The sequence below is a fragment of the Procambarus clarkii genome, chromosome 55 (assembly GCF_040958095.1).
Source record: "Procambarus clarkii isolate CNS0578487 chromosome 55, FALCON_Pclarkii_2.0, whole genome shotgun sequence".
Lineage (NCBI taxonomy): Eukaryota > Metazoa > Arthropoda > Malacostraca > Decapoda > Cambaridae > Procambarus > Procambarus clarkii.
In genome coordinates, this window is record NC_091204.1 from 22,218,649 (window position 1) to 22,231,368 (window position 12,720).

The 12,720-nt window shown below is 39.7% G+C and overlaps 1 protein-coding gene across 4 annotated transcripts in view; it reads left to right on the forward strand.

Annotated features, from left to right (window-relative positions):
- Window positions 1-252: 252 nt before the first annotated feature.
- The window catches only part of LOC123751325 (methyltransferase-like protein 27), a 233,598-nt gene continuing 221,130 nt past the window's right edge, over window positions 253-12,720 (forward strand). For all 4 annotated transcript variants that reach the window (XM_069305541.1, XM_069305540.1, XM_069305543.1 and 1 more), the window contains exon 1: window positions 253-479. The gene's annotated coding sequence lies outside the window, so the exon portion shown is untranslated. The remainder of the gene's footprint in view (window positions 480-12,720) is intronic.

Sequence of the window (12,720 nt, forward strand, 5' to 3'; positions counted from 1 at the left end):
TATATAAATAAATAAAGTTAAAAAGTCAGTTTCGACAAGGATCAGTAACCAAAGAAAATAGGCGGAGCAAGATGGCGGGCAAGCGAGTGAGTGACATCATCTCAACAAAAGTAAGCTGCTACACGAGGTGTAGACGACCCGTGAGATAACACTGCCACTCCTCAACTGATAACAATGTCGCCACTTAATCACCAACAACAAGATAACAACTCTGATAAGAAGAACTGCAGCTACCATCAAGAAGAAGATAACATTGATGCTCCTCACTGTCTTAGAGACGGTGTCCTGTGACCAGAGTACCTGCCAAATTGACCCTCCCACAGTACTCTCAGGACACTTATGGCCGTATAAGTGTGTGGTGAGGCCACACCGCTGAAGACATTGAGGATATACCACGAGAGAGAAACAAAACTGTGTTGAAAAAAGGAATCACCTGGCTCCACCTGACCACCTTGCTCCTCACACTCTCATCATCCTTTGTAAGTACTTGAGTACTTTCTGCTCCACCATTGTCTTACAGCCCCAACATACAATTGTTGGTATGTGGAAACAGGTCTATACAATTGTTGAGGGTGTGGACATAGGCCTAAGGAATTGTTGGGGTGAATTATATATTTCAGGTTTGGATATAGGCCTATTGAATTGTTTGGTTGAGGATTGGCCTAGAGAATTGTTGGGGTGTGGACATGGGCCTATGAAATTGTTCGGGGTGTGGACATGGGCCTATGAAATTCTTAGGTGAAGTATTTGCCTATGGCATTGTTGGGCGGGGAACATCGGCCTATATAATCTATATAAATAAAAATGGAAATGTCTGTATGTTCAAAATCGCTTATTTCCGAAAGTTTTTCACCCATTGCTTTAAAATTTTAACACAACGTTCAGTTCGCATACGAACTGGTGGGGAGGACAAAGGGACGGGGGAGGGAGGAATGGTGGGGAGGACTAAGGGATCGGGGAGTTGGGAACAGTTGGGAGGACGAGGGATGGCAAGGGAATGGTGGGGAGCACTCGGAAACGGGGAAAGATTACTGTGGCTCACAACAACGCGTGGCTGGGTACAGCTAATATATATATATATATATATATATATATATATATATATATATATATATATATATATATATATATATATATATATATATATATATATATATATATATATATATATATATATATATATATAAATATATATATATATATATATATATATATATATATATATATATATATATATATATATATATATATATATATATATATATATAACTGAAAACTCACACCCCAGAAGTGACTCGAACCCATACTCCCAGGAGCAACGCAACTGGTATGTACAAGACGCCTTAATCCACTTGACCATCACGACCGGACAAAATGAGGTGATAGCCGAGGCTATTTGAACCACCCCACCGCCGGCACTCGGATAGTAATCTTGGGCATAGCATTTTACCAAATCACCTCATTCTTTGGGGCACACGTGAGGAACACAAATGCGAACAAGCCTGAATGGTCCCCAGGACAATATGCAACTGAAAACTCACACCCCAGAAGTGACTCGAACCCATACTCCCATGAGCAACGCAACTGGTATGTACAAGACGCCTTAATCCACTTGACCATCACGACCGGACAAAATGAGGTGATAGCCGAGGCTATTTGAACCACCCCACCGCCGGCACTCGGATAGTAATCTTGGGCATAGCATTTTACCAAATCACCTCATTCTTTGGGGCACACGTGAGGAACACAAATGCGAACAAGCCTGAATGGTCCCCAGGACAATATGCAACTGAAAACTCACACCCCAGAAGTGACTCGAACCCATACTCCCATGAGCAACGCAACTGGTATGTACAAGACGTCTTAATCCACTTGACCATCACGACCGGACAAAATGAGGTGATAGCCGAGGCTATTTGAACCACCCCACCGCCGGCACTCGGATAGTAATCTTGGGCATAGCATTTTACCAAATCACCTCATTCTTTGGGGCACACGTGAGGAACACAAATGCGAACAAGCCTGAATGGTCCCCAGGACAATATGCAACTGAAAACTCACACCCCAGAAGTGACTCGAACCCATACTCCCAGGAGCAACGCAACTGGTATGTACAAGACGCCTTAATCCAGTTAATACATACCAGTTGCGTTGCTCCTGGGAGTATGGGTTCGAGTCACTTCTGGGGTGTAATTTTCAGTTGCATATTGTCCTGGGGACCATTCAGGCTTGTTCGCATTTGTGTTCCTCACGTGTGCCCCAAAGAATGAGGTGATTTTGTAAAATGCTATGCCCAAGATTACTATCCGAGTGCCGGCGGTGGGGTGGTTCAAATAGCCTCGGCTATCACCTCATTTTGTCGAGTCGTGATGGTCAAGTGGATTAAGGCGTCTTGTACATACCAGTTGCGTTGCTCCTGGGAGTATGGGTTCGAGTCACTTCTGGGGTGTGAGTTTTCAGTTGCATATTGTCCTGGGGACCATCCATTATATATATATATATATATATATATATATATATATATATATATATATATATATATATATATATATATATATATATATATATATATATACATGTATATATATTCATATATATATATATATATATATATATATATATATATATATATGTATATATATATATATACATATATATATATATATATATATATATATATATATATATATATATATATATATATATATATATATATATATATATATATATATATATATATATATATATTGGTGTATACTGGTAGCAGGTTTTCTTTCAAACATGTTTCATTGAATATGACCGCATATTCTGTATTTATTATTTTCTGGTTTAGGGCTTCTATCCCTCTAACTATTTTCTTAGCATCAGGGCTTAATTGAAATAGGAGTTCTCCAAAACTCATTTTCGTACTTTTAAGGTGAAGAAAAGAAGTGATTTACTATAGAGTGTATTACACTTATTTATATAATTTGCACAACGTTTCGAACCTCCATGGTTCATTCTCAAGTGAACAGATCTTCCAATACTAGTTGATTTTATACCCGCACTGGGTCAGGTGATAATACAATGAAGGTGAAAACATGGGGGGATACATAAGGGATAAATGTGAGGTGAAACATAGAGGCTGCAGAAGGCTTATTGGCCCATACAAGGCATCTCCTATCTAAACACAAAGGTTAATCCAGTGTAATTGGCCTGTTATGTTGGACATTGTCTTCTGTGTTGGCATCGATATGTTCTTGTCCAAGATGCAAGAAGATTACAAATTCTTGAGGCAATTCACATAAGAATAGAGCGACCTACCATGAACACCCAAATCACGGAACTATTTACTCTACCCACCATGAGAGTAAGAACAAGACAAGAACATATCGATGCCAACACAGAAGACAATGTCCAACATAATATTATTATATTATGTTGGTGAATTTTTTTTATTGGAGTTAAAATTAACGTAGATATATGACCGAACCTAACCTAACCTATCTTTATAGGTTAGGTTAGGTTAGGTAACCGAAAAAGTTAGGTTAGGTTAGGTTAGGTAGGTTAGGTAATCGAAAAACAACTAATTCATGAAAACTTGGCTTATTAGGCAAATCGGGCCTTGCATAGTAGGCTGAGAAGTGCGTTCTGGCTACTAGGTACGACATATATATATATATATATATATATATATATATATATATATATATGTATATATATATATATATATATATATATATATATATAGATATATATATATATATATATATATATATATATATATATATATATATATATATATATATATATATATATATATATATATATATATATATATATATATATATATATATATATATATATGCGAACAAGCCTGAATGGTCCCCAGGACTATATGCGAATGAAAACTCACACCCAAGAAATGACTCGAACCCATACTCCCAGGAGCAACGCAACTGGTAACTACAGGGCGCCTTTCAGGCTTGTTCGCATTTGTGTTCCTCACGTGTGCCCCAAAGAATGAGGTGATTTGGTGAAATGCTATGCCCAAGATTACCATCCGAGTTGCCGTCGGGGAAGTGGCTCAAATAGCCTCAGCTATCACTTCCTTTTGACGGCAGTGATGGTCAAGTGGATTAAGGCGCCCTGTAGTTACCAGTTGCGTTGCTCCTGGGAGTATGGGTTCGAGTCATTTCTGGGGTGTGAGTTTTCATTCATATATATATATATATATATATATATATATATATATATATATATATATATATATATATATATATATATATATATATATATATATATATATATATTTTATTAAATATGACCGAAAAAGTAAGATTAATAATTCTAACACGAATTTTCTCAATCTTTCGTACATTATGCTTCACTGTTGGAGGTAAATCAAAAATCACTTCTCCAAAATTCATTTTTATTTCTAGTCTGACGCGACACGGGCGCGTTTCGTAAAACTTATTACATTTTCAAAGACTTCACAAATACACAACTGATTAGAACTTGCGTTTCCCTGATTTTATATCTATATTTGAGTGAGGTGGGAAGGGTGATGTGGCATTACATTTGAGTAAGGTGGGAAGGATGATGTGGCATTAGAGGATATTAATAGGGTATTAAAAGTATCAACACAAGACAGAACACGAAACAATGGATATTGAATAGAAGTGTTTGTAGAAAGCCTAATGGTCCATATTTCTTGATGCTTCTATATTGGAGCGGAGTCTTGAGGTGGGTAGAATATAGTTGTGCAATAATTGGCTGTTGATTGCTGGTGTTGACTTCTTGATGTGTAGTGCCTCGCAAACGTCTAGCCGCCTGCTATCGCTGTATCTATCGATGATTTCTGTGTTGTTTACTAGGATTTCTCTGGCGATGGTTTGGTTATGGGAAGAGATTATATGTTCCTTAATGGAGCCCTGTTGTTTATGCATCGTTAAACGCCTAGAAAGAGATGTTGTTGTCTTGTCTATATACTGGGTTTTTTGGAGCTTACAGTCCCCAAGTGGGCATTTGAAGGCATAGACGACGTTAGTCTCTTTTAAAGCGTTCTGTTTCGTGTCTGGAGAGTTTCTCATGAGTAGGCTGGCCGTTTTTCTGGTTTTATAGTAAATCGTCAGTTGTATCCTCTGATTTTTGTCTGTAGGGATAACGTTTCTATTAACAATATCTTTCAGGACCCTTTCCTCTGTTTTATGAGCTGTGGAAAAGAAGTTCCTGTAAAATAGTCTAATAGGGGGTATAGGTGTTGTGTTAGTTGTCTCTTCGGAGGTTGCATGGCTTTTCACTTTCCTTCTTATGATGTCTTCGATGAAACCATTGGAGAAGCCGTTATTGACTAGAACCTGCCTTACCCTACAGAGTTCTTCGTCGACTTGCTTCCATTCTGAGCTGTGGCTGAGAGCACGGTCGACGTATGCGTTAACAACACTCCTCTTGTACCTGTCAGGGCAGTCGCTGTTGGCATTTAGGCACATTCCTATGTTTGTTTCCTTTGTGTAGACTGCAGTGTGGAAACCTCCGCCCTTTTCCATGACTTACATCTAGAAAAGGCAGCTTCCCATCCTTTTCCGTCTCGTAAGTGAAACGCAGCACGGAACTCTGCTCAAATGCCTCCTTCAGCTCCTGCAGATGTCTGACATCAGGTACCTGTGTAAAAATGTCGTCAACATACCTGCAGTATATGGCCGGTTTCAAGTTCATGTCGACTAAGACTTTTTGCTCGATGGTACCCATGTAGAAGTTTGCAAACAGGACACCTAGGGGAGAACCCATAGCGACCCCATCTACTTGCTTATACATGTGCCCATCCGGGCTCAAGAAGGGTGCCTCTTTAGTACAAGCTTGGAGTAGTTTCCTCAGAATACTTTCTGGCATGTCAAGAGGAGTACAGGCTGGATCACGATACACTCTGTCGGCTATCATTCCGATTGTCTCGTCCACAGGTACGTTGGTAAACAGCGACTCCTGTACTCCTCTTGACATGCCAGAAAGTATTCTGAGGAAACTACTCCAAGCTTGTACTAAAGAGGCACCCTTCTTGAGCCCGGATGGGCACATGTATAAGCAAGTAGATGGGGTCGCTATGGGTTCTCCCCTAGGTGTTCTGTTTGCAAACTTCTACATGGGTACCATCGAGCAAAAAGTCTTAGTCGACATGAACTTGAAACCGGCCATATACTGCAGGTATGTTGACGACATTTTTACACAGGTACCTGATGTCAGACATCTGCAGGAGCTGAAGGAGGCATTTGAGCAGAGTTCCGTGCTGCGTTTCACTTACGAGACGGAAAAGGATGGGAAGCTGCCTTTTCTAGATGTAACAGTCATGGAAAAGGGCGGAGGTTTCCACACTGCAGTCTACACAAAGGAAACAAACATAGGAATGTGCCTAAATGCCAACAGCGACTGCCCTGACAGGTACAAGAGGAGTGTTGTTAACGCATACGTCGACCGTGCTCTCAGCCACAGCTCAGAATGGAAGCAAGTCGACGAAGAACTCTGTAGGGTAAGGCAGGTTCTAGTCAATAACGGCTTCTCCAATGGTTTCATCGAAGACATCATAAGAAGGAAAGTGAAAAGCCATGCAACCTCCGAAGAGACAACTAACACAACACCTATACCCCCTATTAGACTATTTTACAGGAACTTCTTTTCCACAGCTCATAAAACAGAGGAAAGGGTCCTGAAAGATATTGTTAATAGAAACGTTATCCCTACAGACAAAAATCAGAGGATACAACTGACGATTTACTATAAAACCAGAAAAACGGCCAGCCTACTCATGAGAAACTCTCCAGACACGAAACAGAACGCTTTAAAAGAGACTAACGTCGTCTATGCCTTCAAATGCCCACTTGGGGACTGTAAGCTCCAAAAAACCCAGTATATAGGCAAGACAACAACATCTCTTTCTAGGCGTTTAACGATGCATAAACAACAGGGCTCCATTAAGGAACATATAATCTCTTCCCATAACCAAACCATCGCCAGAGAAATCCTAGTAAACAACACAGAAATCATCGATAGATACAGCGATAGCAGGCGGCTAGACGTTTGCGAGGCACTACACATCAAGAAGTCAACACCAGCAATCAACAGCCAATTATTGCACAACTATATTCTACCCACCTCAAGACTCCGCTCCAATATAGAAGCATCAAGAAATATGGACCATTAGGCTTTCTACAAACACTTCTATTCAATATCCATTGTTTCGTGTTCTGTCTTGTGTTGATACTTTTAATACCCTATTAATATCCTCTAATGCCACATCATCCTTCCCACCTTACTCAAATGTAATGCCACATCACCCTTCCCACCTCACTCAAATGTAGATATAAAATCAGGGAAACGCAAGTTCTAATCAGTTGTGTATTTGTGAAGTCTTTGAAAATGTAATAAGTTTTTACGAAACGCGCCCGTGTCGCGTCAGACTAGAAATAAAAATGAATTTTGGAGAAGTGATTTTTGATTTACCTCCAACAGTGAAGCATAATGTACGAAAGATTGAGAAAATTCGTGTTAGAATTATTAATCTTACTTTTTCGGTCATATTTAATAAAATATGTCTACAGGAAAGACTGCTACCAAAATATATATATATATATATATTAGTATATTTTGGTAGCAGTCTTTCCTGTAGATATATATTATTAAATAAGCGATAGCAGGCGGCTTGACGTTTGCGAGGCACTACACATCAAGAAGTCAACACCAGCAATCAACAGCCAATTATTGCACAACTATATTCTACCCACCTCAAGACTCCGCTCCAATATAGAAGCATCAAGAAATATGGACCAATAGGCTTTCTACAAACACTTCTATTCAATATCCATTGTTTCGTGTTCTGTCTTGTGTTGATGAAATTAATACCCTATTAATACCACCTCTTGTTCTGTCTTGTGTTGATGAAATTAATACCCTATTAACGCCACCTCTTGTTCTGTCTTGTGTTAATGCGACATCACCCCTTCCACCTCACTCAAATGTAGATATAAAATCGGAGATGCGTAAGTTCTATTCAGTTGTGTATTTGTGAACTAAAGTCTTTGAAAATGTAATAAGTTTTACGAAACGCGCTCGTGTCGCGTCAGACTAGAAATAAAAATGAATTTTGGAGAATTGATTTTTGATTTACCTCCAACAGTGAAAAGAAATGTACGAAAGATTGAGAAAATTCGTGTTAGAATTATTAATCTTACTTTTTCGGTCATATTTAATAATATATATATATATATATATATATATATATATATATATATATATATATATATATATATATATATATATATATATATATATATATATATGCGAACAAGCCTGAATGGTCCCCAGGACTATATGCGAATGAAAACTCACACCCCAGAAGTGACTCGAACCCATACTCCCAGAAGCAACGCAACTGGTAACTACAGGGCGAATCAGATGCAGTTTAATGCTGATAAATGTAAAGTTCTGAGGTTAGGTAATGATGATAGGGTTACAAGATACGAGCTAGTCCCCCAGGGTACTGTGCTTGCTCCAGTACTTTTTCTCATCCTCATTTCGGACATAGACAAGAACACAACCTCATCGAGACCTCATCGTGGAGAGTAGTGAAAGACAGGGGTCTTAAGAAGACCTTGACAAGGCCGCCTACTGACGCCTAAGGATGGCAAATTCACTTGCCGTGTTGGAGGACGAGTGCTGTAGTGCGCCTGCAGCGAGGAACGGCGGAGCACAGGCCCCTCAGGCTGCTAAGAAAGTCAAGGCGGTACCAAAGCGAATTTCGGTTGTGGGAGAATCCCAGGTGAGGTACCTAGACAGAACGCCCTGTTTAAGGCGCCCTGATTAAGGCGCCCTGTAGTTACCAGTTGCGTTGCTTCTGGGAGTATGGGTTCGAGTCACTTCTGGGGTGTGAGTTTTCATTCATATATATATATATATATATATATATATATATATATATATATGTCGTACCTAGTAGCCAGAACGCACTTCTCAGCCGCCTACTATTCAAGGCCCAATTTGCCTAATAAGCCAAGTTTTCATGAATTAACTGTTTTTCGACGACCTAACCTACCTAACCTAACCTAACCTAACTTTTTCGGCTGCCTAACCTAACCTAACCTATAAAGATAGGTTAGGTTAGGTTAGGTAAGGTTGGTTAGGTTCGGTCATATATCTACGTTAATTTTAACTCCAATAAAAAAAAATTGACCTCATACATAATGAAATGGGTAGCTTTATCATTTCAAAAGAAAAAAACTAGAGAAAATATATTAATTCAGGAAAACTTGGCTTATTAGGCAAATCGGGCCTTGCATAGTAGGCTGAGAAGTGCGTTCTGGCTACTAGGTACGACATATATATATATATATATATATATATATATATATATATATATGTCGTACCTAGTAGCCAGAACTCACTTCTCAGCCTACTATTCAAGGCCCGATTTGCCTAATAAGCCAAGTTTTCCTGAATTAATATATTTACTATAATTTTTTTCTTATGAAATGATAAAGCAACCCTTTTCTCTATGTATGAGGTCAATTTTTTTTTATTGGAGTTAAAATTAACGTAGATATATGACAGAACCTAACCAACCCTACCTAACCTAACCTAACCTATATTTATAGGTAAGGTTAGGTTAGGTAGCCAAAAAAAGCTAGGTTAGGTTAGGTTAGGTAGGTTAGGTTGACGAAAAAACATTAATTCATGAAAACTTGGCTTATTAGGCAAATCGGGCCTTGAATAGTAGGCTGAGAAGTGCGTTCTGGCTATTAGGTACGACATATATATATATATATATATATATATATATATATATATATTTATATATATATATATATATATATATATATATATATAACTGAAAACTCACACCCCAGAAGTGACTCGAACCCATACTCCCAGAAGCAACGCAACTGGTATGTACAAGACGCCTTAATCCACTTGACCATCACGACCGGACAAAATGAGGTGATAGCCGAGGTTATTTGAACCACCCCACCGCCGGCACTCGGATAGTAATCTTGGGCATAGCATTTTACCAAATCACCTCATTCTTTGGGGCACACGTGAGGAACACAAATGCGAATTTGTGTTCCTCACGTGTGCCCCAAAGAATGAGGTGATTTGGTAAAATGCTATGCCCAAGATTACTATCCGAGTGCCGGCGGTGGGGTGGTTCAAATAGCCTCGGCTATCACCTCATTTTGTCCGGTCGTGATGGTCAAGTGGATTAAGGCGTCTTGTACATACCAGTTGCGTTGCTTCTGGGAGTATGGGTTCGAGTCACTTCTGGGGTGTGAGTTTTCAGTTGCATATTGTCCTGGGGACCATTCAGGCTTGTTCGCATATATATATATATATATATATATATATATATATATATATATATATATATATATATATATATATATATATATATATATATATATATATATATATATATATATATATATATATATATATATATATATATATATATATATATATAGATATAATCACATTTGTCACAGCTCTGGGAACACTACACTTGTAATATACACACACTGGTATTAATCCACAATAATCTAATGCCAGGAAAACCCTGGTGTTACCACACTGACACTCTACCGTGCACTGATGACTGGAACTGGATTCCTCTCCTGCAAAAGACTACACGGACCTGGGACATAACAAAAACAAATCCTCCTAGAAAATGTAAATACATAAAATCCCACCAGAATGGAGTATAAAACACACTAGGACCGCCCTCACGTCCTCGTCTAATATATGAATAATGTGTTCCCGTGTGTGCACACACACGTACTACTGTACACAACAGTTCAAGTCCTCGCTACTGACAAGGACATAAATAAGGGTGAAAATCTCACGTGCCCGCACCTCTCTTCACCTCTAAGGTGCTAGAGACAACGCGGCAGAACACCTGACCTCGAATTCAGGCTTAGAGATAATAATCACCAAATACACACAGGGGGTACTTACTCAATTATTGATTCGGCTCACGCACACAATTCCTACCATACACAAACACACTGCTGGAGTTCTTGTAGTGGGTGGCCACCACGTCACTAGGCGGCAGTGCGCTAAGCTTAGCTGAGTAGACCGGCGTGAAGTCTCTCGCCACTAGGTCCGTTTGGTATACATCCTCACTCAGACGGCTTCGTACCTGGCTCGGGACGAAGCGTGACGTTCATACAAGATTGCGGCAAACACTCTCCGTCACTGACTACCGAAATTCCCACGAATTTCTATGGGAAAACTGCCCTGAACACTTGCAAAATATTCCCAGATCACTCCACTGCTACAAAACACTAGCAGGAGATCAGATAGTCTGATTGATAACGGAGATGGAGACATGAGTCTGTTGCTACCTGCTCGTTTCCACTTTTACCCACTTCTAACGATCTGATTACTACACACACACGCAAATACGGTGAGTTCCCGGATTCTGCTGCATTCCAACGGACCCACGTCGATGTTGGTAGATAATGTAGACGTAGTAGGAGCCGCTAGGGACAGTAGTTTCACTGGGCTGGTCGACCCAGAGAAACCACGTCCTACGAGTCTAGAGGCTAGCGCAGAATGGCGTCTTGATGTTAGGCGGCAAGGAGTGCTGGCTTTTCCCGGTCCACCTCAAACTAACCAATCAGGGAAAAACATACTTTTTCCTACATACCAACCACAGGCCAGCATGCTTGACTCGCAGGGAGACGAAGCGGTTGGTACCTCACGCCTTCCTTTCGCTCCTCTGTCTCGCTTCTCTATCTCCCTCACTTTCTTTACAATAAAAGCTGCTACTCGCTCTAATTGTTTCCACAAATGTGCTACAACGGCCATTGTAACATATTAGGAATGCCGATGACCTAGGCTCTTCAGCGAGCCTATACACGGGATGTTTCGGGAATGGGTTGCCAAAACTAGTCCTCGTGCACGGTCATTCACGTGCTTCAGTGCTCTTCGAGCATCACGTGCACGTACACTAGTAGAAGGTTTAGATGGTGACAACCCATCCCCTCACTTCCACCTTTCTGACAGGTTTGTCTGGTCAGTCCGGATCATATGCACGAAACTGATGTATATTTGCCATTTTTACTGTATAAATGTAAACTTATCACTTTAATGTTCCTCAGAATACTAAACACTTACTGCACTGTGTGTGTGTGTGTGTTAGTTAAGAATTCATTGTAATTACTTTAATTTTGCAAAGCACACAACCATTTTAATGCAAAAGTTCACAACAGTGCACAAATACAACAGCAACTGACCTCTTATCTAGCCTTGTGCACATGTGATGTTGTTCCAACTCACAGCTGTACAGCAGTTGGCACAGCGATGTTTTTTGATGAGTTTTCAGCACAGTCAACACAGAAAACAGTTCACAGGATAAACAGGTTTATCCAGACCCACAAGGAAAAATCCGAGAAGCAAAAGAAGAATCCGTGGTTTAATAGGGCATGTATAGAAGCAAAGGAGCTGAACAAAAAAGGCGTGGAGAAATTTCCGAAATAACAGAACACTAGAAGACAGAGAGAGATACCAGAGAACCAGGAATGAATATGTCAGTGTGAGAAGAGAAGCAGAGAAAATATACTTTGCCAGACCCTAGAGTGGTGAGGGGTCAGAATACGTTTTTTATCAAGCAAATTGCATTACCAGCAATTGCTTGATGAAAAACGTATTCTGACCCTCACCACTCTGGTGTCCTTGGGGGATCGAAATGATGTTCAA